The following is a 26,159-nucleotide window of genomic DNA, read 5'->3' as shown; positions in this document are numbered from 1 at the left end:
ATGTCAAGATAAAATATCTCTATGAAGATGCAACAGTGTTGTAAGTTGTAACAGTAATGTTCTCAGTGATGGTAGCAATAATGAAGATCTCAGTAGTGCAGTGATGATGAAGATCTCAAGCAGTGAGAAAGAAGAGGATTGATGTCTTGGTCTTGGAGTGGCTTAATAGGTCAAGGGTTCGTGATCTTGGTATTTGTCAATTGGAATCTCTATAAGAAGAATTTTGAGCAGGTTTTCCTCTCCAAGAGGGAGAGCTTTTGGCCCTGGTAGAAGGCCAACATCATGTGTTCTTGTCTCTTTTGTTTTTGATAGGTATTTGATGAACTAAGAAAGACACACTCTAATAATAAGGAGAGATTGTACTAATAAGAGAAGGCAAAAGAACCTCACAAATAGTTATCATGGCGAGAAGAATTCCATTAATCTTAATTTCCCGAGATTCTTCAACATGGTATCAAAGCTAAGGTTCAAAAGTCAAAGAAAGGGCAGAAAATAGACATTCAAGGATCAAGTTTCAAGCAGGGCATCAAAGCAAGCTAAAGGATATCAAGATCTACATTGAAGAATCATCTTGATCAAACCCTAGATCAAAGAAGCAGTCTACAACAACATGGGTTTTGGAGAACAACAGTCAAAAGATGAAGCATTCAGAACTCTGGTACATGGCAGTGGACAAATCTCCAAATCCACACCACAAAACTAGTAAATCTCCTCCTCTTGGGCAATGGAAAACACCTCCTCTCTCCACAGTGAATGGCAGAAAGAAGAGTGAAAACTGAGTGAAATTTTCTTCCCTTTCCCTCACTTAAGAGCGTCTTGGGCAGGCTTCACGATTTTTTCAATTGACTCACGATAAAATCGTGACTTTTTTGATAAAATCCCGATTTTTTCGTTTTCCAAAAAGTCGCCAAAAAATTGGCCGATAAAATCGGCTAGCTCAAAAAATCAAAGTTTTTCGATTTTATCGCGATTTTTTCTACACTGCGTATAGCTGAAGCGAAGATTTTTTCCTCAAGTCATTCTTGCTGCCTGTTTGAACCTTTGCACTGGAAGCATCCTTATCTTTACCAACACTACTCAAGTGGTTAGATGAACAAATTTGCTCCTTTCTTGTAAATTGCATCCTCATCAGTTCTTCCTTGTGTTGAAGAATCTAGGGCAATCGGAATTAAAGTGGTTCTTCTTGACATGATAACAATTTGTGAAGTTCTTTTGAAATTTTTCTTAGCTTGATCTTCTTATTAATATTAGTGTGTGTGATTACTTCATCAAACTGCTATAAAAAACAAAGAGACAAGAACACAAGATATTTGGCTTTCTGCCAGGGCCAAACCCACACAAAATTCTTCTTATAGAGATTTCCATTGACGAATACCAAGACCATGACCCTTGACCTATTCTGCCACTCCAAGACCAAGACATCAATCCCTTTCTCTGACACTGCTGAGATCATCATCATCATCATTGCTGCTATACTTATGTCATCACACTATTGCTGCACCTTCACTAAGATCATCCTTGCAGCTCCTTCATCGAGATCATCATTGATGTACCTTCATTGAGGTTACCATTGCTGCAGCACTGAGACCTTCACAACAGTACCACTAAGATCATTTACTATTGCGTCTTTCTTGCACCGAGATCATAGCTATACCATCGAGACATATGAGAGTTATATTGAGATCAAAATCATGATCCTATAACTACCATGATTACATCTATGCCAGGATCAAGACTGTGTATGAGAACGTATCACATAGATCCTTCCTTATCACGAATATATCAACATTGTGATAATATTTAATATGTTTATACAGTGATCACCAAGTATATGAATGAATGTCGAGATAGTGTGCTGTTGTGAGATCGCTGAGATTAATGAATGCTGAGGCTGCTAGGAGATAGGTCCGAATCTCTTTCCACTGTGATATCCACCAAGACTTTACTTTTCTTAAATATGTCGAGACTGTACCTCTGTGGTATCATCTGAAAGAGAATAGATCTCAAGGATTAGCGAAGTCTTGAGACCATCTTTATGCCGAGATTGTCTTACGGTTCCATGCTTCTCCATCCGTAGTCTTGAACAACTTGTTGGAATTTCTAATTCTAACCTGTTAGAAATTCTTCCTGCACTATGTGGTTTATTTCACCTACTTGTTTAATTACTTAACAAGTTATTTAACCATATAAATACTGAAAATAAATAGAAGTATAGTCTCAACATATACAGATCATAAACTGAGATAAAACAAGCACACAAGTGACACCGTTATTTTTGGACAAATGTTCCTGGAAAAACCCAAAGTGGGAAAACCGATGCAGCTATTCAGAGGGTTATATTATTTTGTAGTCTATCTGAGTACAAGTGGGTGCCTAACTGGCTCACCCTACAGAGAAAAATACATGGCAACAATACCTCTATATTCAGAAACAGGTATTCAAAAAACCTGTCCCACGAAACCCTCTCCGACACAACTGAAGCTCAGCGCTGGCCCTTCTGGCCTCTGCGTTAGCCTTCTGCTGTCCTGCGTCAACCCCAGGACCCTCTGCGTCAGCCCTTTGAGGCACTACGCAGCGTCTGGGATCCTCTGAGTCACTTCAGCAGCCTTTGTGTGGATGACGTAGTCCCTCTGGCCTCTGCGTAGCCTGAACTGGCTGCTGCTATGGACTCTCTGCTTCTGCGTTGGTCTCTCAGTATTGTCTCTACCTCTCTGCATCGTACTCACTGCCCCTCGCTGCTGATCACTGATTCAACTTTGCTTAGCAACCCCGCTCTAGCAAAATGAATGACTGATCACTCTGGTGTGTTCTCCAATTGACCCTCAAGCCTCTTCTTATACTTTTCTCGTTGGTCCATCAACGACCGAGATTAAATCTCTAATCAACGGCTAAGATTAGATTTGGCTTGATCCATGACTTTTGGAACCTTCTAACCCAGTTTTATATTAATACCCATTAATATTTTATTTTTCCTAAGTTTAGACTTGGGAACTCCATTAAAAATATTAATTATTTTAATATCTCCCAAACCGGATACAATCTGTCCAAACCATTTCTGGGTCTTGGAGATCTCATGTGCTTTAGCCTCTTCACCAATTTTCATGGCTAGAGCACATTCGATGCTACCCCAAATCAACACAGTTGCCTTCCTGAAATGCGGCTCTCTGCTCCTATACCCATCCGAGATCTCCTTCCTGTACCTCATACCCAATCGAAATTTCAGAGAAGAATGCGAGTTCTATGCCTGAGATTTGCGGATACCCTAGCCACATATTTATAGTGGTTGCTCCTTGCAAATAAGCCGACTTGTCAAGTGAAATGTTGTGTCTCCTCATTCTGAGTCGACATGACATATAAATATATATATATATATATATATTGAGGCCGACATGATGATCTACTTGTCATTTTGCTTGCAGACTTCATTGTGCTTGCTCTTGGAGGATTGATCTTGGTCTTGGAGGGCTGCTCTAGGCTTGAATATATTTTACATAGGCTCATGAGGAGCTCCTTCATACATGACTTGACTCTTTGACATATTAATAAATCCTAAAGACATCAAGAAGAAGTCTTTGACCTAATGACACTTCTTGCTCATGAAACCCATGTAGCAAGACATACAAAATAAATTTATTTTCTTTTATTACATCATTTACAAATATCAAACCATTATGAAGACCGAACCTAGTTACACGTTCTTCAACACCTCCTCTTAACTAGGGAGGTATTCATAATAGTACTTGGTCATTCTCAATCTAAAGAATTTCTCATAAGAAGAATCAGATTTGCAATCCATCTATTATAGCATCATTTCAACCAACATTGTTTTCATTTAGCAAGGTCTTGACTAACAACGCTATCTCTCACTTAGATCAGAGCACACAATGTTGGCGAGACCAATGACTGATAGACACGCATCATCATTGTCTCTCTTAGGGTCATACCCACCTGGGTGTTCTCCAAGTATGCTCTACTAGGACTATTCTCATCTTGGGTTCCCAACCCTCAAGAATATCAGTCCTCTTGCCCACTCTTGTCTTGGATGCCCTACCGCATCCTCAAAGAGTGTCGAATGTCAGATGATTACACAATCCTCCATTCTTTCTTCCAAACTGAAGACAAGAATTTCGTGTCTAACTCTCCCTCTTAACCCGGGATGAGTTCCAAGTTTCTCTTTACTCAGAAACTTACTCATAGGAACATGTTAGAGCTCCCTCTTAAACAGGGACTCTATCATCAGTACTTTATAGGTTCTTCTAGTTGACTGATGATCCAAGATCTCGATGTCATCAATTTTTTCATATGTAGGGTTCAACCATCCATCACTTTCCTCCATTATGTCATTCCTTCTTTCCCGGAAAGTATCCTCCTTGGCTTTACATTTGGGACTTCCTCCATAGGGACATCTATCTTCACTTTTCTTTCAACGGTGATTGCTCTAGATCACAAGGTACATAGTTGTGACATCCTTCACAACTCTCCTTACCATGGCCCTGCACACATACCCAAACTTTCTCCAAGAGGTCAGAAACCAAAAACAAATCACATATTACCTTTTGGTGATGGCCTTTTCTGGTGACATCTTCATGTAGGTATCAACATCCTACATACATGTTGACACATCTCCCAAAGATATCTGTTGTCAAGGGTCTTTATCATTTCAGACTTCCATCAAAGTCTTCATATCTTTCCAAGAGATTTCCTAGTAAAATTTTCCTGATCCTTTGGATGTTGATTGCCTTCATTATGGTTGCATATTTCACGATCTCTTCCATCCTCACACCTTCCATTCCTAGGAGCTTTCAATTAGAGTTTCTTAATTGTAGTATCCACCTCATACTTCATATGAGGACATATTATGTTGATTTCATCTAGTGTGACTTAAGCCTTCCTTCATCCTTTCAGAGGAGGAGATCCTTTTTCTCTTGATCATGCTTGATCGATGTTACCTGCAACAATATGACATGACATTACAATATTAAACACAAGCATACATACCTCATTTTACCTTTAGGTCATCTAGGCTTCTTCCAACAGCTTCCTTGATTGAAAATATCTTCAATCCCTTGATCTGCTTCAGTCATCATACCATCATCTCATGACTTCCATAAGTTGGATTTCCTGATGGAACATTTGCTACCTTTCTAGATTAGTGAACCCTCCGTTGAGGTTTCCATCAGAGAATCTTGAGGATCTTGCATATCCCCATTTGGCAAATGTTTTCCTTTTTGACTTCTTGTCCTTTCCTTTGATATCCAATGAGATTCCCAAGAGCTATGTCCTACATGTTCGACTGCCATGGATTTTGTCCTTCATGATTCCCATGGTGATATTATGAGCTCTTGTTTCCATGATGCCACGATGCATCTTATCATCATGATCATATTTGCAAAAAAATTGGAGGTTGTGATAGGACCCTTTTGTGAGGGACACTATCTCACTCAAAGTAGAGGTCTGTTACTTCCTCTTTCCTTGGCCCTTTTCTTCAGCTTCCTCTATCCTTCTGACGATATGAGCTTCTTTCCATAATCTTCCCATAGCACTGAATCTTAGCTATGCTATTCTGTCTTGTTTGAGGACCAAACTTCTCTTTCCTTTCTGCACATCTTTAACCTTCAACACTTTTGTCCACAACTTGTTCTTCTTCCATTTTGCATAGATACCACAAGTTTTTAAATGAGAAAACTTCCTTGTCCCAAGGACACTTGTCATCTTGCTTATTAAGAAAATAGATGATTGTCTTTTTATCATCTTTCTCAAATCTCCCAATTGAGATCTCATGAAGATATTTCTTCATTCTTTGATACCTTCAATCAGGTCTAAGTGATATGACCTTCTTTATTGCATTTCAGAGAGTATATCTTATTTCATATATTTCTTTTCTGTCTCCTTTCTTGCTGCATAGGGATGGGAGGACTTTAAGAGTTCCCTCCCATGAATTCAAAGGAGACCTATTCACTGAATTCTCTTATCTACGATGATTATGACAATCCTCCTTATTCCATGCAAGGACCTATGATGACCCACTCAATTTATATATCTCCTTGCAACAAGAAGTCCTTTTACAAAAATGATTTAATGAAAATACTTACTTGAGATGTGAAGATGAAATCTTCACCTCGATCATGTTGGCAGTAGTTGGAGCAAATGAATTGATGCTTCCTCCGACTGAGATCCTTGATAGGAAGAGTGCCTTCTTTGCCTTCGAGCTGTCTTGATTTATATATCCGACAAACTACTGATATAATTGGGCTACATAAGGAACCTTGTAGTATGCAACATCGGCTTGAGGTTGCTTGCCATGATGTGTAGAGACCCATCAATTAGAGTTATTATGGCTGTGTCAATGAACACCTTCACTCTACATTGAGTATTTTCCATACAAACTATGTCTGAGGTGTAGTGAGACTCATTACTGAGCACTATGCTGTAGATGATCTGCTTCTATATGCCCTTAAGTATGAATCATCAAGCTTTGAGAATCCGAGATTTCAGGACTATGTTCTTTGTAGAAAAGGATTCAATCTGAGATAGTGACTATCACTGGTATGTTGTAGATCGAAACTGTGGGAGTCACCAAAGCTGTTGCCATGTATCCTGAGGTCTGGACGCTTCATCTTTTGATTGTTGTTCTTCAAAACCCTTGCTGTTGTAGATTGTTGTTGTAGGCTACTTCTTTGAACTAGGTCTTGATTTTTGAATGTAGATCTTGATTCCTACAGGTTGCCTTGATGCTTTGCTTGAAACTTGGTCCTTGAATGTCTCTTTTCTGCCCTTCGCCTGACTTCTGAACCTTCCCTCTGATACCATGTTGAAAAATCTGGGGCAATCATAATTAAAGTGATTCTTCTTGACATGATAACAATTTGTGAAGTCCTTTTGCAATTTTTCTTAGCTTGATCTTCTTATTAATATTAGTGTGTTATTACTTCATCAAATTGCTATCAAAAACAAAGAGACAGGAACACAAGATATTTGGCTTTCTGCCAGGGCCAAAACCTCTCCCTCTTGGAGAGGAAAACCCACACAAAATTCTTCTTATAAAGATTCCAATTGACGAATACCAAGACCATGACCCTTGACCTATTCTGCCACTCCAAGACCAAGACATCAATCCCTTTCTCTGTCACTGCTGAGATCATCATCATCACTGCTGCTATACTTATGTCATCACACTACTGTTGCACCTTCACTGAGATCATCCTTGCAACTCCTTCACCGAGATCATCATTGATGTACCTTCATTGAGGTCACCATTGTTGCAGCACTGAGACCTTCACAACAGTACCACCGAGATCATTTACTATTGCATCTTTCCTGCACCTTGCTGCACCGAGATCATAACTATACCATGATACATATGAGAGTTATATCAAGATCAAAATCATGATCCTATAACTACCATGATTACATCTATGCCAGGATCAAGACCGTGTATGAGAATGTATCACAAAGATCCTTCCTTATCACGAATATATCAACACTGTGATAATATTTAATATGTTTATACAATGATCACCAAGTATATGAATGAATGTCGAGATAGTGTGCTATTGTGAGATCACTGAGATTCATGAATGCCGAGGCTGTTAAGAGACAGGTTCGAATCTCTTTCCGTTGTGATATCCACCGAGACTTTACTTTTCATAAATATGTCGAGATTGTACCTCTGTGGTACCATCTGAAAGCGAAGAGATCTCAAGGATTAGTGAAGTCTTGAGACCATCTTTATGCCGAGACTGTCTTATTGTTCCATGCTAAGTTGCACGAAACGGGGAAACGGGGAAGCGAAACGAAACGCGGAAGCGAAACGAAACGCGACCTCCCCAAATTTTGGAAACGGGGAAACGCGAATATATATAATAATATATATATATATATATAAAAACATTTAAAAATTATTAATATACATATGTGCAATCATAAAGCATTAATGATACATTTACTTAAACAGCTTAGAAACTTTAGAAATGGTTTCTAGAACAGCTTAGAAACCCTAAAAAAATTTACAAACTAATTAGAAAAAAAAAAAAAAAATTAAAAAACAAGTGATTTTTTGGAGGAAACGGGGAAACGCCCATGGAAACGCGTTTCCATTTCGGGAAACGTGACCGTACGGCCGGAAACGCGTTTCCAGGCCGTACGGTACGCGGAAACGCGTTTCCGTTTCGTTTCCGTACGGAAACGGACCCTCCCCCTGCGTTTCCTGCAACTTAGGTTCCATGCTTCTCCATCCGTAGTCCTGAACAACTGCCTTCCTGAAATGCGGATCTCTGCTCCTATACCCATCCGAGATCTCCTTCCTGTACCTCATTCCCAACCGAAATTTCAGAGAAGAATGCGAGTTCTATGCTTGATATTTGCGGATATCCTAGCCACATATTTATAGTGGTTTCTCCTTGCAAATAAGCCGACTTGTCAAGTGAAATGTTGTGTCTCCTCATTCTGAGCCGACATGACATTTAAATATATATATTGAGGCCGACATGATGATCTACTTGTTGTTTTGCTTGCAGACTTCGTTGTGCTTGCTCTTGGAGGATTGATCTTGGTCTTGGAGGGCTGCTCTAGGCTTGAATATATTTTACATAGGCTCATGAGGAGCTCCTTCATACATGGCTTGACTCTTTGACATATTAACAAATCCTAAAGACATCAAGAAGAAGTCTTTGACCTATTGACACTTCTAGCTCATGAAACCCATGCAGCACAACGTACAAAATAAATTTATTTTCTTTTATTACATCATTTACAAAGATCAATTCATTATGAAGACCAAACCTAGTTACACCTTCTTCAACACCTTGGTCCACTGTCTTTTGAAAAGTCTCATGTTTTGCTCAACCAACCCTTTGCTAGTTCATAAGTAGCAAGTGAGACAATCTATTCCTTTCTCCAAAGCTGCTTGCAAATGGCATCATGTTCACCCATTACTGATGACAAAATAGTTTGCATGCTTATTTTAACATTGTTTGAATAATGTTACGTAATGTTCGCGAAGAAGCAGTGGAACATTTGAAGAATCAAATCATTGCACTCTAGGTCAAGCGTGATGGCATATGCTTTGACTTCGGCCATGATTTCCACAATCTCGAGTCTCTTTCCTAAGCTAGGACCCACCGTGTAATCCAACCCCTGAAAGCTTTTCACTATCGGCTGGAAAACTTACCTCATAATGTCATCATTGTGAGGAGGTATAGGTGAAGTTATCCTTATGATCTCATTGAGACATGAGATAAATATAAGTCTTACCTCTCCACAAGGGTGTGCCAAGACTTGTGCTGTATCAAGGCAAGCATTGATGGCTTTAGGGAAAGTTGCCGCAAAATCTAATAGACCTTGGAGAGGGAAACCCCACAAGGTATAAACTAGACCAAGAAGCAACAATGGGGTAGTGGCCCACTATCACCACAACCAAAACCCCTTGCTCTTTACATACTTTCTCTAATGGGAGGAGTCCTGGTAGGAAAGAGATCACTTATAATAAGTATTCTAGGTTTAATGTCTGAAATGATCTCATTAGGAATTTGTCAAGAAAGACACAATTTAGGTTTAAGGCTTCACAAGGAAGCAATTCACTTTCTATGAAGAAACCTAGAAATGAGGGCATAAGACCTAGGGCTTAATAAATTTGATGAGTGTTGGAGTAACCAAAGGTCAAGGCTAGGAGAAAAGGTTTCTTACAATGTATATATACTATGCCAAGGTTCGTGAAATCTTCAAGGAAGCCCTTCAGTTGAAGAAAGGAAAACTAGTGTTTCCCTCTTAGGCAAACAACTAGGGCAAGAAAATTTATGGATGAAATTGAAGTGGATGCTATGGATAGATTTTGTGGCAAATATTGTCCTCTTTGTTATATTCCTAGGGAATTTTTACAGTAAATAACAAAGCAAACATAGACAAAAGCCACAAAAATTAAACACAGGAATCAGACCAAAAAAATGCACCAAATACTACGCTGCTAAGCCATTTTATTATAATCTGAAGAGGGTATAATTAGGTGCTGGAAAGAGTGCACCTGGGCTTGCTCAAGGCAAGCTAGCTAAGCCCAAATGAACAATAAGAAATTCCTGTCTGGTATGCTGCTGCTCTATCTCATGGCTGTATGCTGAACTGCCCAAAAATACGTTGTTGCTCTATCTCTTGGTCTGCGCTGAACTGCCCAAAAATACTCTACTGCTTTATCTCTTGGTTTGCGCTGAACTGCCCAAAAATACGCTGCTGCTCTGTCTCTTGGCTCTGCGATGAACTGCCCAAAAATACGTTGCTGGGAAATTTGGCCCACCTGTCTATCCTGCTACAAATGCCCCCAAAAATAGCTGCAAACTCCTAGCAAAGGCTCTCCCGGACGACTCAAATCTCAGGCCCAAACTGCCTTCACTCCTCAACTCCCAAGCGTGCCTCCTCCAAGCACTGCATAGTCCTCGCACTGCGGCTAGTGTCTCCTCCCCACAAACTCGCACTCCCACTGCCGGAACAATCGAAAAAGGATGGAACTCCCTCCTTGGGCTGGCACTCGAAGTCCATCGAAGCAAGGGTTGAGATCTCTGCTCGGAGACACTCGTGTGCTAAACAACACTTGCAGACTTGGATTGAGCTCAAACGTGCTATGTCAAAGATAATATTTATGAATAGATGATCGAATCACCAAAAGAGTGCTTTCCCTTCCTTTTTGTCAAGATGCCTCCAACGTACTCATGTGGGCCCACCTCGATTTTCTCCCAACGAATTTCCCTCCAAGGCATGTGTATTCTCCATGTGGGCCACAATTCTCCAAGTGTGGCCCCCACACTCCACTAGGGGCTCGATATTCTCCTCCTCTAATTTTTGGGGCTTGCTTTTAATAAAAAATCGATGTAGGGCTTTTAAACCCACATTTCCCAAGTGCAAACATGAATGAAGACAAAATTTATCAAAATTGATATTTCACTTAGCAATAATGCTAAGTGGGAATATCACACTCTTGATGTTTAGGTTCTCCAACCACCAAAATTCTTCTTGCCTAGGGATTCACACCAAGCCCTAGTTTCCTAACTTATCCTTGAAAGGGCCAAATTGAGGGAGAGAAAATACGAATAAAATTAAGATGTGATCACCAACCAAATGGACTAGTCCCTTGTTCCTTGGGAGTATGGAGTCCTCAATGCGTTAGATCAACCAAAGAGCTTCAAGGGAGGCCAAAATTTTGATGCCATAGCAAACAAAATTTCAACAATTACCTATGCAATGGAAAATGGATTTTTCATGGGAGAGCTACCAAGATTGTTAGAATTTTTAGAACCTAGCACCTGGTATTCGGTTCCCAACAATTAAGAGGTGGAACGAATACACGGCCAAATTCCTAACTCATAAAAATATAGCGGAAGCAAAATTAAATACTTGATCTGAATCGCACATATATAAACAAATTTCTACCCAATCACTAGTTCTTCGTTAATAAATTAATCACAAAACTTACTTGGGCTCCCGTAAAAAGGATAATGGCTCAGCTGGGAAAGTACAACATTAATCACCATCCTCACTGCATTCTCTCAAACCTAACACACACTCAGTGAGAATCCTCTCTCTATGTTGTGCTAATGTTATCTGTCTTAGCACCTCACATTAGGCTCAATTTATAACTTTCCTTGGCTAACATTGAAGGCCAAAATTAGGACGTCAATTTAACTGAAGATAACGAACATTACATTAGTTAACTATCTTATCTCTAGCTTTCTCTATTTTAACTCAAGTACAAGTCATAAATTTAGCTTGCTTTGCATGCACATTGCTGCCACTCAATCTAGTAGGGGTTCTGGGAAGGGTACCTAAGGGACAACTACTAGACCAAATGACAACAATGGGACAAGGACCCACTATCACCTCTGTTAGTGTTCCCTGCTCTTTACGGACTTTCACCGATGGGAGGAGTCTTGGTCTGAATCATTGAAAATGATAGGATCAATGACAAGGTATGAAGTGATTTCCAAGGCCCATTCAAGGAGAGGCTCAATTAAGGCTTAATGCTTCAAGGGAACCTAAGGGCTCTCCAAGAAAGACCTATGAGGAAGACCTAGACCTAGGGTTAGAGATATTCAATAATAATGAGTATGCCTTGGGTCAAGACCTCCAATATGAATTAGGACCTCTCTAAGAGCTTTGCAAGGTGATTCTTCTTCAAAATAGGGCTTTTGCTCCACTAGAGAGACTCAAAAAGAAACCTATGTGAGACCTAGGGTTTGTGAGTAATCGTGGGAGGAATTCCTCCAATATGATCACTAGGTCAAGCTAGGATAGGGAAAGGGTCAAGATGATCAATTTCTTAGAGTTTTATGTGCAAATGACCCTTAAGAAGACCTCTCAACCTATGATGTTCAAGATAGGTTTTCAAAGTCAAAGTTAGGGCTCGAGTTTTCTCGCAAACCAACTGTGGGAATTCCTTGAAACTTTGAGAATCCTTAGAGGAGACACTAGTGCAGTTTCTTGTCCAGGCGGAATTGAAAGATTCCTCTTTAATGGAATTCACAAGGAGCCCTAGCTAGGTTGTCTAGGAGAAGGGCCAAAAATTTTAGGAGGAGAAAACAATAAGGAAACGGGGTTTCCACCATTTTTTCCTTGGACCAGTGCCTACTTCCCTTGGCTATGGAGTCAACGATAATTAAAACTTTGCTCAATTCGTCCTCAAGGAGGCTAAAAAGCGATGCCCTAGCATCCACTTTTCAACAATTACCCACCCAAGATCTATGGAGTTTCATGGAATAAAATCAAATTTCAATCCACTAGGAACATTCTTCTACTTGTTATTCAATGAGTAACATGTGCAATTTCACATTAAAACAATCTTTACAATGATTTTCAATAAATTAGGGCACAAAGGAACTACCTAGTTGCAATAATTCCACACATTCATTTCAAGAAACATCTTCAACAAATAACACTTACAAGATAACAAGAGATATATCCAATCATAGATCAAGAAGTAGCTCCAAGAGAAAGCGAAATTAGCTCCCAAAGATATCAAAATGCATCAAAGACATCCAATTTCGTCCAAGAGAAAGAAGTGCGAAATTCTTTACAAGAGATCCAAGTGTGATGATGATGATCTCTCTCAATGGGAGAGATCTATATTTATATGATCCTCTATCTAATTCGAATTAGCCTAAGATGCCCCTAAACATTATTTTAATGTGCAAAACAACATATCCTTGGTGACAAGCGCACCAAATAGCCCATAAAGTGAAGAATAAGCCATCCAAAGTGAGCCGAAATGATGAATCATGGTGCTGGAGGGCTGTTGGAAGGCCTCATTGAGTCCTCAAGGTGCCATAATAAGAGTGAGGGCTTCGTGAATGATAGACAAGGGGGTGGCCCTTGATCTCCAAGTAAAACATCACGTGGTGCTCCAAAGTGGTTCTGGGGCATTAGTGGCTGTTAGGGGCTGATGGCTCCCCGCTGAACACAAATCTAGGAGAAATTCTCCTGTGGGGTCACCCACTAGTGGTGGGTTACACACATCACACATGCAACACATCAACATGCATGCAACTCATTTGCACACTCATATAGCATGAAAACTATAGCATTTAACACAGTCAAAGACCTTATGATCATTTCATCTTGTTGGTGCTATCTTCCAGAAGATAAAAGCCTTGCAATCATGTCCATTGCCTAGCCACCTCCCAGTAAGTGTGGTGTGGACACATGGAAAAATTCCATGTAGCATAAAATTGAGCAGTAGATTTAGCCCTTGTCTTGCAGTGAGAAATAAGCGACTGTCTGGCCCTATGGGGTTATGGACTGACTAAGGGTGGAGCATAGTATCTCTAGAATCCCTCATCAAATAGTGGGAGGAGGCCTTTGTCTGCTCATAAATATTTTCAATTAGTACACTCTGGATTTCCAATTCCGAGTGGAGTTTCTATCCTAGGGTTGAGGATATCTCTGGAATCCCTGGACAAGTGAGGGTGGAGAGCCTGTCTCTAGAACCCCTCACTACTGTGGGTGGAGGAACATCTCTGGAAGCCCTGGACAAATGAGAGTGGAGAGTGGTCTTTGGAACCCCACAAGACTGTTGGGTGGAGGAAAATCTCTGGAATCCGTGGACAATGAGGGTGGAGAGTTATCTTTGGAACCCCACAACACTGTTGGGTGGAGGAAGATTCCCTCTGGAACCCTAGCCAAGTCTGCAGCTGATTTGAAGGGTGGAGGTGTGGAACACCTTTGGATTCCCTAGTGCAACTGGTGGAACAAGCGTTACACGCTCGGGGGTTGATAATTGCCAGCAAAGTAGCACTATTGGCAGTCTGTTAGCGGTTGGGAGGTGAATTGTGAGCCTTATTCCACTGTTGAGTGTCTGAATGACCAGGGTTGTTCAACTACATTTGAATAATTTCAGGTAACCCATCTGCACAATGTCCCAGTTTTGTAGTATTGACACAACCTTCCTGTTATAGGCGTTGATTTGGGGTAGCATCAGATGTGCTCTAGCCACGAAAATTGGTGGAGAGGCTAAGGCGCATGAGATCTTCAATACCCAGAAAGGGTTTGGGCAGATTCTAAACAGTTTGGGAGATACTAAAATAATGAATATTTTTAATGGAGTCCCTAAGTCTAACTTAGGGAAAATAAAATATTAATGTGAATTAATATAAAACTGTGTTAGAATGGTCCAAAAGTCATGGATCAAGCCAGATCTAATCTTAGCTGTTGAGTAGGGACTTAATCTCGGTTGTTGATTTGTGAACGAGAAAAGTATAAGAGGAGGCTTGAGGGTCACTTGGAGAACACACCAAAAGATCAAGATTTCGACTTTCTAGGGCTGGGTTTGCTGAGAAAGTTGAGAGAGTGATCAAAATTGCAACTGAGGGGCAGTGGATGCAGAAGCGGAGAGGTAGAGATAGTGCCGAGAGGATCAGTGCACCAGGGGGGAACGCTGACGCAGAGGGTAGAAGCCGGAACTGTCGAGAACATCCAGAATTGCCGGGAACTGCCAAAACAGCTGGGAAAGTTGACGTAGAGGGTAGAAGTCAGAATTGCCGGGAACAACTGGAATTGTCGGGAACTGCCAGAACATCCGAGAAAGTTGACGTAGAGGGTGGAAGTCGGAACTGCTGGGAAAGTTGACGCAGAGGGTAGAAGCCGGAACTGTCGGGAACAATCGGAACTGCCGGGAACTGCTGGAACTGTCGGGAACTGCTGGGAAAGTTGACGCAGAGGGCAGAAGAGGCTGATGCAGTCCCTAGAGACTGACGCTGGGGTTTTTCGTGGGGCAGATTGGAGCTGAGGAGTTGCCAGAGTGTTTATATGAGGTTTTAGAGCATCTGTCTTCGAAGGAGAGGTACTACTGCCGAGAGTTTTCTCTGTTGGGTATGCTGGATTTGGCACCCAGATTGTATTTTGAAATTGCTTAATAAATCAAACCCTCATCGCTGCACCAGTTTTCTTGCATTGGGTTTTTTCGGGGGACATTAGTCAAAAAACAATGGTGTCACTTGTGTGCTTGTTTCTATTTCCTTCAGTTGATGATCTGTAATGTGTTGAGCATGTACTTGTATTTATTTCCAGTGTTTACATGGTAAAGAACTTGTTAATTAACAGAACAAGTAGGTAGGAATAAATCAGTAAAGTGCATGAAGGGTTTCTAACGTGTCAGACTTAGAAATTCCAACATGGTATCAGAGGGTGGTTGCAGATCACAAGAGAACTGAGGACATCAGCCGAGCAGAGCAGCAACAACAGAAAACAACTGTCCCGAGTGATAGAAGTTGTTCCTAGCAGAGTAGCAGCAAGGAAGGAGTGATGCAGTGCCTGCATCATCAAGACTGAGCCAGGAAGAGGTAGCGCAGAGGTTGAGGGAGGCAAAGGTAGGCTCACGCAGAGCCATGCAGAGGCCAGGAGGGTTGGCTGAGGAGGTTGATTTGCCGGTGCCGGGATTGCGCAGAGCCTAGGAGCTCTAACCTTCAATTTGCTGGGGTTTAGGAGGTTGTGGGTAAGTTGTAGAGTGGAGTTGGTGGGGTACTGCAGTTAGAACAATACCTAACAGGGCAAGGCCAAGGTAGAGGGAATTGTTGCCAAGGCAGATTTCTAGCGAAGGAATCTGGATCAGTGTTACAGTGGCACAGACGATTGGAGAGGGGCATCTCGACATTGGCAGAAGGATTTCCAGGAGGGAAGTTGAGGCTCAGAGGGAGTCACATCGAGAACTTCCAGGAGGGAAGTTGAGGCTTAGAGGGAGTCACATCGAGAACTTCCAGGAGGGAAGTTGAAGAGCAGCGGAATGGCACTACACGGAGTAAGAGACCGGGACAGATTGGACGGAGCCTCAAAATTCGTAGTCTGAAAGGACAAAATCTTATCTGTGCTTGACACAGACGATTGGAGAGGGGCATCTCGACATTGGCAGAAGGATTTCTAGGAGGGAAGTCGAGGCTTAGAGGGAGTCACATCAAGAAATTCTAGGAGGGAAGTTGAAGAGCAGCAGAATGGCACTACACGGAGTAAGAGACCGGGACAGACTGGACGGAGCCTCAAACTTTGTAGTCTGAAAGGACAAAATCTTATCTGTACTTGACAAAAACCGTGTCAAGCACTTTGTCTTGAAGACGATAGTGGTCCCAGTTGACCCAGCTGACAATGACAGGTATGAGGAAGCAATGGCGAGGGGCCAAGAGTATCATTCTTGACGGGGTCAAGGATCATATAGTACCACATATTACCAAGAAGAATACGGCACAAGAGATGTGGGAGGCCTTGACCAAGTTGTATCAGCATACTTCTGTGTAGAGAAAGATACTCCTAGAAAATCAGTTGCGGTCATACCAGATACAGAAGGGAGAATAGATTGACACCTTCCTTGGTCGATTGAAGGAGATCTGAGATCAGCTGACTTCCATAGGGGCCACAACATATCCAGAGTTGATGGTGAGAACAACCCTGAATGCAGTCTTAGAAGACTGGGAGGTGTTTGTCCAGAGCATACTAGGCAGGGCAACTCTTCCAGATTGGGAGGAAATGTGGGCAGCTCTTTGCCAAGAAGAGATCAGGAGGGTGACCAAGACGGGAAACAACAGTAAGGGGATCAGAATCAAGAAGGAGGAGGAGGTGGATGTTGCCCTAGCATTTAAGCGTAAGCAAGAAAAGTGGAAGACGAAGGACCTCTCCAAGGTCAAATGCTTCCACTGTGGGGAGCTAGGTCATTATGTGACCTAGTGTCCAAGGAAGAAGAGCAAGGGAGAGGCTTCCGAGACCAAGGCAGCGCCAGCAAGGGTAGAGAAGGAAGTGGAGACAGACGATGATTGTGCCATAAGTGCACACACACCACTTAAGTGAATGTGGGGAGACATCGAGCTGTAGTCAGGACTACAAAAGATGACGGGTAGGATCCTTAGGGTACCCAACCTCTTGGATTATACCTGGCTATGGGAGCCTCGAAGAGGAGTAGCAGGACTGGCGGATGTCGGTAGAGACGGATGTGGATGGAGCGACAGAGGGAGCTACAGTTTAGGATTCCCAGGACAGTTCGAGGCTAGCAAGTTGCAACAGTGCGAGAGGCACTGGAGTGTTGCACCAGTGCAGGATGGCAAAGAGAGGTGTGCAACGGTGCGAGATGCATAGAGTTGTTGCAGCAACGCAGAGGTCAGAGAGGGAGCACTTGTCAGTGACAGAGGGAGCTTCAGCATCAGGAGTGTTTCTAGCCTGACGGAGATGTCAGAGTTGGGAGATCAGTTACTTACTTCTCAGTAACTGAGTTGCAGTGCCGCAGTTAGCAGTGGTATTACTATGGGTAGCACGATGTAGCATGATGAGAGGGAGTTGTGGTATGGATGCAGCAGTGGCAGTGGTAGGGCCATGGGTAGCAGTACAGGATGCAATAGTAGAAAGGATGTTGGGCTGCAGGCCTAGCATCAGCACAGGGACCGATGTCGGATGATTAGAGTGATGCTCAGTGAGGAGTATTACTAGAGCACAGTCCCCGCTAAGAGGGAGTCTTGATTTGGGGTAGCATCGGATGTGCTCTAGCCACGAAAATTGTTGGAGAGGCTAAGACACATGAAATCTCCAATACCCAGAAAGGGTTTGGGTAGATTCTAAACAATTTGAGAGATATTAAAATAATTAATATTTTTAATGGAGTCCCTAAGTCTAACTTAGGGAAAATAAAATATTAATGTGAATTAATATAAAACTATGTTAGAATGGTCCAAAAGTCATGGATCAAGATAGATCTAATATTAGTCGTTGATTAGGGACTTAATCTCGACCGTTGATTTGTCAACGAGAAAAGTATAAGAGGAGGCTTGAGGGTCACTTGGAGAACGCACCAAGAGATCAAGATTTCAACTGTCTGGGGCTGGGTTTGCTGAGAAAGTTGAGAGAGTGATTGGAATTGCAGCTGAGGGGCAGTGAATACAGAAGCAGAGAGGCAGAGATAGTGCCGAGAGGATCAACGCAGCAACCGGGAAAGCTGACACAGAGGGTAGAAGCCGGAGCTGCCGGAATAGCCGAGAAAGTTGACGCAGAGGGCAGAAGAGGGAACTGCTAGGAATAGCCAGGAAAGCTGACGCAGAGGGCAGAAGAGGGAACTGCTGGGAAAGTTGATGCAGAGGGTAGAAGAGGCTGACGTAGTCCCTAGAGGTTGATGCTGGGGTTCTTAGTGGGGCAGATTGGAGCTGAGGAGCTGCCAGAGTGTTTATCCGGGGTTTCAGCCGGAGCATCTGTCTCCGAAGGACAGGTACTATTGCCGAGAGTTTTCTCTGTTGGGTATGCCGGATTTGGCATCCAGATTGTATTCTGAAACTGCTTAATAAATCAAACCTTCAGATAGTTGCACCGATTTTCCCGCATTGGGTTTTTCCGGGGACATTAGTCCAAAAACAACGGTGTCACTTGTGTGCTTGTTTCTATTTCTTTCAGTTGATGATCTATAATGTGTTGAGCATGTACTTGTATTTATTTCCAGTATTTACATGGTAAATAACTTGTTAATTAACAGAACAAGTAGGTAGGAATAAATCAGTAAAGTGCATTAAGGGTTTCGAACGTGTCAAACTTAGAAATTCCAACAATAGGATCAATGAAAGCCTCAGATTCTGAGCCCACAGGTAATTAGACATGGTCCTGGTATGTTATTGAGTCAGCCATCTGATTTATGCATTATTCTACCTGGAGGTTAGGATAAGGGATTTTGGCCTGAAGGCCACCTAATCCTCTGCGATATCAACTATGATACCTCAACTCTTTGGCTAGCATATTAACTGAAGTTACCCCTGGAAGGTTCCTAGTAGCAGCTTTGGTTGGTGTAAACTCTGCATTGAATCTCATTAATGCCTATTAGCTGTCTCATGAATATAATGAAGAAGAGGAATTGGTTGCTGTACCTGGGATTGCCTTCCTTGTTACGTAGACAACAGTTTGTATGTACTGTCACCTACTCATACTGCATACCTATTAAGCGTTGAAATGTTATGTGATGTGCTGTTACTATAGCATATTTAGTAAGGGTAACACACGCTAATGATAAATACATTCAAACGATATGATGTTGTTGAGCATGATAAGTTTGTGAATCAGTTTATTTGAAGCCAAACCCTTGACATGAATACTTTATATATATCCGAGTTTCAAAATGTTCTTGCAAATTACCTCTTCAAGAAAACATTCTTCCATCAGTGCCCTTCCTAACAGACCTGAAGCTAGGTCACTGGGGTTTCCAAACAAGGGCTTCATCTTTAACAGGCTACAAAAACACAAATTCAAACTAAATTGATCAAACTGTTCTCCACATGTAATTAATATAGCTGATTAGTGGAGTATATGCCTTTGGGTACCTCCCTGTGCCTAGATTAATCCATTTCAGTTGTTTTGTCCAATCGTCATCAGTTCATGAACTCATTCCTTTAGTCGAGAAAGCTTTTGAATCTTGATTAAGCTGTCATTGTCCAAGGACTGAATATACTGTTAAGAATGGCGATGCCATTTAACTCCATGTTGAGTTTGATGTAATGTCACTTAAATCTTGCAGCCCTTGTTTTAGTAGTGAGCAGAATATAACTTTATAACAGCAAGTTGCTAAATACATTTAACTGTAGAAAAGATTGCTGTCATGGTGTTAGGTAGTCATTTATTTTAACACAGGGCATAATGTAGATTGCAGCCTCTATCCCATGGTTAGGTAGAATGTGTTGAGTTAACAGCAGGTTAAGACATTGTCATAAATGTATGCTGATTGAGTAATGCGTGTAGCTGTTCATTACTATAACACAAGGCTTGATGTAATATGCAGCCCCTTTGTTCCACCACTAGGCAGCATACAATGTATAACAGCAATGTGATGAGTGACATGATAGATAGTATGGTGGTCTTCGTCTTGTATGTTACTCGTAATCCACAGCATTTTTCCTCCAAGTGTGGGTTGGGCACCAACAACAAGGAGACTACCTTACTGAGTTCCATCTTTTTGTGTTACATCAACAAAATATGTGCATCAGTCTGCCATCCCTAATCATTAACTGTTTTGAGGAAATTAGTCTTCATTTATTTGATTCAATAGGTAAAATATGTTCCCTCCCTTTAAACCTTTTTGGTATAGATTCTTTTAGAGGCAGATTTCTTATCAAATCCAGAAGGGCTCTTTAATAAATTCATTGATTAGTCCTTATCACAGGGTCTGTTTAGTGAAGTTATACCCTTGGGATGAAAATGAAGGTGCAGAATAAGTTCCACATTTCCATCAGGATAATTGGAAATTCTCCCAATCAACCAAGCTGTTTAAACTCCATGGGACAGTTCATAAAGCCAATACATAGCACATTTTAGAGAAATACGTTGTTGAGTGAGATTACAAAGAAAACTAAATACCAGTAGGTGCTTTACAATGTCAAGTTAGAGAAAGTCTAGTTGGGCTCTATTGATGCCTTGATGCATTTAAATGAATAAGGCTTGTCTTTCTGTTAAAATTGGCTACTAGGGCCAAACTCCAGGTGGGTCACCTCATTTATGGCAGCTGAAATTTTTCCTAGATTCCTCTCCTCGAGAGGTGTAAGATTGATCTAAAGATCATCTGATTCCGACAAGTATTTATGGAGATATGAATTTATTTGTATTTACTTGACAAATTGTCAAGGTCGGCCAGCGGTTAAATGTGTGGCACACATGCCTAGTGAATCATATAAATACAAGAGAGGTTGATTCATTTTCTCATCATCTCATCTCACTCATTCTTCTCTCTCTCTCTCCTTAGCTTTGGGTTATACAAGGAGCAGCTCACACGTGGGAAGGAGAATGCATCAGGGCAAGGAGGACGTTGAAAGGAGTACGCAAAAGCTGCTAAAGATCTCTTTGACTTGCGTTGACTCATCAAGAGTGCGGTTTTGGTGTGGCTGCCTCTCCTAGGCAGGCCACAAATTTTGGCACAAAAATCGAGGCAATCCATCCACAGGTTTGACCAGCGTTGACTGCCCTAGTTTTGGGCAGCAGGTTGACTTCAGTGAACAACAGTTTGTGTTTTTGGGGCTGTTCAAGGGCTGTTTCTTCAGGCTGTTCGAGGGCTAGTTGTTCGGAAATTGACCAAGCATATTGGAGGTCAATTTCAACTCGTTTGACCAAGTTGGACTTTGCTGATCTAGGGTTTGCAGCTGCTGATATAAAATTACAGAATTCTGATTTTGTACTATTTCTCTTTGTTGAACTATTGAAGATAAAAGAAGATTTGATCAAAGGGTTTCCCCGCATTGGGGTTTGTCCTTGGCTAGCCGCCACATCTTGTGTCTCTTGTCTTGGCTTGTTTTCTGTTGATCGTTTAATTTTCTATCTGCACTTTACTTAATGTATAAGTGATTGCTAATCCGTGGCTAATAAGAAGAAAAGAAGTAAACTGCTCTAAGGATAGAACATACCATAATTTAACACTTTCCTTATTGATGCTTCACAAAAAATCTGGTTGGTTGCCTTACATTCCAAGCTGGGTAAAACGATCCTTACAGATAGGTCATTCATGACCTTGGAACTGTTGTCAGTGAATTATGGTGGAAATCCATGATAGAACAACCAGTCTACCTTCCTTGGAACTTGAATGCAGTTGCCTTTTTATATCTCAGGCAACCTCTGTGTACACCCTTGCACCCAGATTGAAAAGATGAAAGCGCCCAACTAAACAGATTGGCAACTAAACAGAGTTTCCAGGGCTTTCAATTTATTTGTGGAAAAAAAATATAATAATAAATAATATTTAAGGATGTCTGTTACAAGATAATTTTGAAGGATGTCTATTCTCGCTAGATGCCACTTTTAGATGGATTCAAAAAGTTGTGGAGGGTTTTAGACATATATGAGGGCGATACACTCTCTTTGAGTCCAATCCCACATCATTGACTAAGTACATTATGAAATTTTAACATGATTGTGGTTCACAACTCAAGAATCTTGAAGGTAATACTTTGTGGTAAGGTATGTCATTTCTCTACAACAAATTTATTTTAAAATACAAAACTTTTTATTTTTTGTTTTAGATTAGTTTATTTTACTATCTTGTGCCTTAAGTTTTATCATAAATTCACTAGCTAAACCTTGGGATAGGTTGATTTTTGTAGCTTGGGCAGGTACTTCTGGATAAGATTTGTGTGTAGGCGAGTAGAAGTTGCTCACATTCTCCTTAGAACACTTGCTTTAGGTTGATATAGCTTAGCCTAAGTTTAACTTCAGAAAAACACACATTAATATGTTGGCTTATTGAGCTAAAAGAAAATTAGGAAAAATAAAGTATTTTACTTTAGTAAGTTTTAATCTTAGCCATTTATCTCAAGTGAAGCGAGATCTAATCTCAGCTGTTAATCACTTTGAGATTAGGGTTAGCGTTAGGGTTTTAGCCCCATATAAATTTATAAAGGGAAGGCTAGGGAGAGGGAAAAAAAATGTACCATGCAATGATACTGGCCTTAGGAGGAGTGTGATACTCCAGTGTGTTGGGTTTGAGGAAGGTGCAAGGAGCAGCATGGGAGACAAATCTAGATAAGCCAAGGAAGATCAAATGACAAATCTAGGGCTTGATCAGGTGGATAACTCTAGGTTTATTGCTATATATGTGATTCCTCAGTTGGGCCATTATCTCAGGACAGGAGCCCAAGAAAGTTTAGAGTAATTTTAGTGATGGACTGATTTGATTGTGCAGAAATCTGTTTGTGTCATATGTGATAGAGATTGTTTGTATAATTGTGCTTTTGCTGAATATTTTGTTAGGTACTTAGTTGTGTGTTTATTCAGTAACTGTTTGCTAGGAATTAAATGTTCAGTGCTGGGTTTAGAAACTAACAGAATATTAAGCATAAAATATTGATCTAGACCAAGGGTCAATATACTTATCTTTTGAGCTTTTCATATTATCATCACAGGTATATTGAGTGTTATCTTGTAGATCTGCATTAAAATACTTCTGTAACTTAACAAATCTGCAGTTATTTCAAAGTTCAGGGCACATTTCAAGTAAATACCATCATTAGAACCTTCTAGCTAGTCTCTAAATTGGTTTTACAAGATAATGCCTTTTAGTTAGAGCTAAAATACATCATTTCTAGCCATTATAATTTATAACTTTATCTTTTTGTTGGAATAATTTTCTGGGTTTTCACTTGGTGGGTTTGACCACATAACTTCAATGATAGAATTTCTAACTTGCTAGAAATTTCAATTTATTGCTGGTCTAAGGCTTGGGTGTTGTCCAGACTCCAAAGTGACTGATATGTAATCTTTTAGTCTCCCCACCTCTAGATCTTTGATCTAGAGTGTCTAGGCACTATTGCGAGGCTGTTTCAGGGTTTCTGCATTTTCCTTGCAGATTTTTTAGTCTACAATCACAGGGCAACAAACAATTTAACAAAGGAACCCCTCTAACCAAAGTTATAAACAAAGAAACACTTGTAGATTTGGTTATTATATTAATTGTACTTTCCTCGACGCTATTTACATATAACATATCTCTAATTTTGAGTGCTTTATCTTGCTGGTTTATATTGTTACTACATATTTTACAATTTAAACCAGTATAAATACAAACAATCAACTCCTCTACTTCACCCAAGAGTCCATAGAAAAACATTAATCATTCTTGATTGGGTGAAGTTGTTATAAGGGAATCCTTTTGTAGCCTTTTAGGAGAGAGTTAGGCTTAAAGAGTGCGTATTTGGACCAAGGTGATAGTGGGCCCTCATCCTGTGTGTGTGTGTCAATTTTAGCATGTTGCAAGGTCCTTGACGACCTTGCTAATTTTATGGGTAACACCTCCAAAAGGTTACGTTGTTCAAGAGGCCTAGAACAATTATGATCCTATATACTATCTATGCCTACCCATCTGAACAAGAGTGTCAACATTTCCATGCTTTTGGCTGCTAATTTCTTCCTCACATGAGTGGTAGAGAACATTTGAAAAATCCTCATCGTACAATAATATAATAATAATAACACAATTAGGTTGAAATAAAATCAATAGAGGCCTAGAACAATCATGATCCTATATACCATCTATGCCTACCAATCTGAACAAGAGTGTCATTTTCATGCTTTTGGCTGCTAATTCTTCCTCACATGAGTGGTAGAGAACATTTGAAAAATCCTCATTGTACAATAATATAATAATAATAACACAATTAGGTTGAAATAAAATCAATAGAATATTTTTTTGACCTTTTTATTAGAGAGGGTAGGTTTGGTTAATTTCCTCTTATGTGGGAAAAAGGCTGGAATAATAAGGTTCATGGATGGGCATATTTGTGGGTACAAGGACTTTGGTTTGTGGTTGTCTCAAAGAGCAATCAACTGGACTCAGACACTTTAGGCTAGGATGAACCATTTTACATTGCTCTCTATAACATACTTTAAGATGAGAGTTTGTTTAAGTTAAAATTGTATGTTCACGGTCCAATTCAAAAGACTGAAAATAGTCTTATGGGAAGTCTTTTGTTGATTTAAAACCAATAAACGCTAAACTCTAGCCAACTTATTGCCTTGCAAATGGACCAGTTAGGACATTGAAACAAGGTGGTTGAAGAGGTGTTGTATCTGGAAATCCTTTAGGATTAGAGTGCTCTGGTGTTTCGTGCTCCATGATTGTCTACTATTTATGATACATCATCCTGACATATTGATGGTGGTTGTTGTTGATTTCTGGTAGCATCGGATGTGCTCTAAGTCTCAAATTTTGCAAGGACGCTTAGATATATGTATTCCACAATACCGAGAAATCGTTTTGGGAAATTCCACCCAAAGACAGTTTTATTAAAATAATTTATTACTTTTAATGGGACCCTAAGTCTAAACTTAGGAAACAAAAATAATTAATGGGTATTAATCTAAACTGTGGGTGTAACTTTTAGAAGAAGACGAAGATTGAGTCCAAATGATTTGAGCCATTGATTAGAATCTAATTTGGGCCGTTGGTTCTCAACTGGAAGATTATAAGAAGGACATCGAGGGGCATTTGGAAAACACACCAAAGGCAGATACTCAGTTACCTAAGTAAGATCGATTTTCTCACTGGTCGAAGTTCGGCAAGAGAAAATCGAATCAGAGGGAGAGTTACAGGTGAGAAGGAGAGAGAGGGTATCAACATCAGTCTGGAGGTCAGGAGCAGAAGACGTAGAGCAGAGGGAGGACAACGCAGAGGCTGTGATGTAGAGGAGGGACAATGCAGAGACAGTGTGACGTTGGGACTGCACAGTTCTCACGCAGGGGCTGACGTAGTGAGACACAGAGGGGGCAACTGGTTCTCTCTTGGATCAAAAACTCGTCGATGAGTGTCTATAAAATTTCTCACAGAGAATCCTCTTCTATTCTGCTAGTTGTATCTTGTACATGAGATTTTTGCTGAAGAATAATAAATAAACCCTCATTTGCTGTACAAGTTTCCCACATTGGGTTTTTCTGGGGACAATTGTCCAAAAATAACTGTGTCAACATGGTTATACTTGTGCTAGTATTTTTCTTTGCATTCACTTTCCGCAGTATTTTAATTGTGAATATAGAATTTATTTCGATATTTGCCGTAGAAACACTATGAATAACTTATTTCTGAGTTAATAAGTAGAAGAAATAATATTAATCACTGCTGTTGGATTTCTATTTAGAAATTTTCACAGTTGCTTGGTTTGAACTCTATATTAAAGTTGAAACTATTAGGGATTTATTATTGATTT

General features: G+C 40.6%; 1 protein-coding gene across 3 annotated transcripts in view; it reads left to right on the top strand.

The window, feature by feature from the left end:
- Positions 1-26,159, top strand: part of LOC149209014 (uncharacterized) — a 439,985-nt gene that overhangs the window by 55,530 nt on the left and 358,296 nt on the right. The window lies entirely within an intron of this gene.

This window comes from Pinus tabuliformis, chromosome 1_2, assembly GCF_031772625.1.
Source record: "Pinus tabuliformis cultivar Carrire ecotype Pingquan chromosome 1_2, CPIR1, whole genome shotgun sequence".
NCBI classification, from domain to species: Eukaryota; Viridiplantae; Streptophyta; class Pinopsida; order Pinales; family Pinaceae; genus Pinus; species Pinus tabuliformis.
This window is presented reverse-complemented; position numbering and strand designations above follow the sequence as displayed.